This window comes from Penaeus chinensis, chromosome 11 (assembly GCF_019202785.1).
Source record: "Penaeus chinensis breed Huanghai No. 1 chromosome 11, ASM1920278v2, whole genome shotgun sequence".
NCBI lineage: Eukaryota > Metazoa > Arthropoda > Malacostraca > Decapoda > Penaeidae > Penaeus > Penaeus chinensis.
The window spans coordinates 37,692,407-37,697,096 of NC_061829.1; positions in this window are offsets into that span (position 1 = coordinate 37,692,407).

Below are 4,690 nucleotides of genomic sequence, written 5' to 3' on the forward strand. Positions count from 1 at the left end.
ATAACTAGATGAACAAATAATTATGCTTATTTCCAATGCAGTGAATAATTCTAATTTATAGTCAACTTTTTTTTTTTATTATTTGGGCTTACCTTCTCATAATAGATCTTCGTCCCCCTTCGCCCGAAAATGCAACAGCGAGAGAGGGTTATAAAAGGGAATGCTCGATTGTGATTTATGCCAGCTTCATTATCTACGTATCACGCGCGTCGACCCTTGATTTATGTGTGTTAACTGATGGAAAAGTCGATTTGTAAGATCCGAAACCCTTCTTTTAATTGGCTTTTTATTCGGTAGGGTGGTGTTTCTTGCATTTCTTTTGGTGTAATGGGTGAATGGTAATTAGTTGTTGATATTCTGTGTATATTTAGTTCTTGTTTGTGTTTTGTGGGTTGCCTTTAGGATGTTTGATACGGTCATTTATAAGATGGGTGTGAAATCTGGGCATTATTTTATGGTATATTATGGTATATGCTCATAAAATCTCCCTTTCTCTCTCTCTCTCTCTCTCTCTCTCTCTCTCTCTCTCTCTCTCTCTCTCTCTCTCTCTCTCTCTCTCTCTCTCTCTCTCACACACACACACACACACACACACACACACACACACACACACACACACACACACACACACACACACACACACACACACACACACACATACACACACACACTTGTGCTTGTAATTAATTACTAGTACATAAAAAAAACCTTTTAATTCTAACATTACGTAACCTCCGATGACGCAGTTCTTTGGTAGCAGGATTAAACGGCATCGAAATATAGGGTTTTCGGAGTCCTCGCCGTTAGCCAATCAACTACAGTCCTTTGTGTTTGGATAGCATGAACTTTAAGCAAACCCTGAGGTTCATGGTGTTTGTGTTTCTCTTTCAACTTTCCCGCGAGGACCTAATCATGATGGATTTCATATATATGTTGCCTGTTCATTTTCGTGTCAGGAAGGGATCCTTTGTTAGATTTTTACATTCATACGCCACTCAGTGCCATGAGTGCATTTGGAGGCGGACATGGATACACACACACAGGAAATACACACACACACATACACACACACACACACACACACACACACACACACACACACACACACACACACACACACACACACACACACACACACACACACACACACACACACACACACACACACACACACACACACACACACACACACACACACACACACACACACACACACACACACACACACACACACACACACACACACACACACACACACACACACACACACACACACACACACACACACACACATATATATATACACACACACACACACACACACACACACACACACACACACACACACACACACACACACACACACACACACACACACACACAAATATATATAGACACACACACACACATATATATAGACACACACACACACACACACACACACACACACACACACACACACACACACATATATATATATATAGACTCACACACACACACACACACAGACACACACACACACACACACACAAATATATGTGTACACACACACACACACACACACACACACACACACACACACACACACACACACACACACACACACACACACACACACACACAAATATATGTGCGTACACACACATACAAATATATGTGCGTACACACACACACACACACACACACACACACACACACACACACACACACACACACACACACACACACACACACACACACACACACAAACAGACACACACACACACACACACATGTGTGTGTGTATGGTGTGTGTGTGTGTGTGTGTGTGTACGTTTGTACTTGTGACTTTTATCACGTGTTTATGAGTAAGGTGTGCAAGCATAGAAGGCTCTGACTGTATCCAGCACGTATATAAATATTCCTGTCATGAAGTGTGACGTTCAAGAGTTCAAGATAAGAAAAGCAATTCCAAGCAACCTCGTGGCACATTAACACAAGCATCTCTTTCCCTTTCCATTTGCTGCTCTGAATACAACACAGACCCCGACCTCCCCCGAAAGAAATGGTAAATGCCACTTCTCTCGCTTTCCTGTATAGAAGAATAGAACTTAGTGTTAGCGTGAATGATGGGAACCTGCAACTTGCAACCTTTGTAGGACCATTTATCAACGCAGCGTCACAAAGGTTGATCGAAGCTCCACGCCCTCGCCGTCGTCACGCCCTTTGGTTTCGCTTGTAGAGGACCTGGGTCATCTTTTTTTTTTTTTTCTTTGGGGCCTTTTTTTCGTTGTTCCAGGTCTTCGAGCGGGAGTAGATTGTCGAGGGTTAGTGCACTCTGTGTGTGTTAAAGAGAAGATGGAGAGAAAGAATCTATCTTGTCTATCTATCTATCAGTCTGTCAGTCTGTGTATCTGTCTATCTATTTATCTGTCTATATATATCTATTTATCTGTCTATATATCTATCTGTCTATTGTTCAATATGTCTATTTACTTATCTTTCTATATAGCATGTGAGTTCATGGGTACATATTATGTATGTGAAATTAAATTTGCATTTTTTGTTTACTTGTGAAGAACATCAGTAAAACTGGATATTATTTTGTCTTATTGTGTTATCAAATTTTCTCAAAGATAACATTATGTTTAAGAGCTCATTAAGAGCATAATGCTAATGAGTATTTAAGAGCTACTTTATTATTTTTTTATTTTTTATTTTTTTTGAAAAGTCAGTACCTGGATGGTCCCTCTCCTTCACTCTACAGTAAGATCAAAAATTCTTTATTCTTGGACCACGGCACCTGCTTCAAGCGTGGGTGTAGTTAACCTTAAGTAGCAGTTTAACGTCATATTCGTCATCTAAGCCATTCAGATAATGCCCACCTTTCACAGTTTTTTCTCGATAACGTTTAACTTATGTTCCTCGGCACTTTACGCCTTCGACCGGTAAGTGGGACGAAAGTGGAAAAAACACGAGAGAAAAATCCACAGCAAATAACGACCCCTGTTAGGACATCGCCACGACCACTTCTGCAAATATTGTAAATATCTGTCATTTCGTTCTGATAAGAAAACAAATATATTAATATTTTATTTGTTTATTTATTTGTTCGTTTACTTTTTTTGAGGGGAAGCATGCGAAAAAAAACGAGAGAGAAAGGGAGAGAAAAAAAGCATCACACAACGACCCCCTTCTAGCGGCCAGTCGTTTCCTCACCTGTGGTCGTACCAGTTATAATCCCCGTCATCTCTTTGTGATTGTGAATATATATACTTATTCTCTTGTTCCAAATTATTTCGGCGCAAGGGACTCGAGATGGATGCCCTCATTACTGTTCCATCAGGGCGGACTCACAGATGAAAGAGCCGGGGTTATGGGCCGGGGGGAATTGCGTCACTCATGAACCGCGGCACTGACTCACTGTCGGCCCTTGAATTATCTCACTAATTACCCGGGTCTCCAATAGCTTTCGAAGGCTGAGGGCATCCTAGATTTCCTCTTAGAAATGTCAAGAGAATGACGAATGGTGATTGTGCTCTCTGGTTTTTTTGGGTTTTTTTTTGTGTGTGTGTTTGTTTGTTGTTGTTTTCGTTGTTGGTGATATTGCATTTTTCGTTGTAATTTTCGTTGGGTTTGTTATCGGTGTTGTATTCGTATTTGTAGTTACTGTTGTTTTCGCTGTGGGTGTAATTTTCGTTGTTTTTCAATTATATTAGTTATAGTTTTCGTTAATTATTTTTGTCGTTACTACTGGACGGAGACTGTGTAATCTGATACAAACGAGAATAATGATGATAAAGTGTAAAATTGCCTCAAAGAGCGAATAGGTTAAAAGCTTGGATGTGAAAATATTTATTCTGGGTTATTGCAGCAGGAGAATTATGCAAATTGCATTCTCGAAAAAAACATACGAGGATGTATTTTCTGAAGATAAGAAAGCAAACATTTACAAAAATTGTTTGGGAAGATTAACAAGAAAGCCTTCGATATAAGTATTACTTAGAGAGTCATAAAGAAAGATCGGGGAATAGATACGAAAAAAAAAAAAAAAAAGATGTATATGAGCTTTCATACACATACAAAGCACTGTTTCTTAAGCTTAATGAGTTCGAGAACTGGTTGGATGAGCATTTTCCTAATAGGAATATATTAATTGTTTGTCCATTTGGCGATGACCTGAATTGTCAGGGTCGGGAAATGAAATCCTTGTCAGATCGCAGCCGGTGATAGTGTCACTCTCATTAAGAAAATGAATGCCCGAATGCCCGGCACTTTTTGCGCTCGTTTCAGATGGATGTCGAGCATGGATTTGAAAATTGTCTTAGTGGATATGAGTGTATGTATATATGCGTGTGTGTGTATGTATATATATCTATATGTTTATATATATAAATGTATACATACACATATACGCATATATATACACGAGTGTCATTGTGTGTATACATTATACATATTTACGTATATACGCATACAATTTCTGTATATCTATTTATTCCACACGAGTGTGTGTGTATATATGTATGTATGTATGTATGTATGTATGTATATTATATATATACATATATATATATATATATATATATATATATATATATGTGTGTGTGTGTGTGTGTGTGTGTATGTGTGTGTGTATGTATATATATTTATATATATTATATATATATATATATATATATATATATATATATATTGTGTGTGTGTGTGT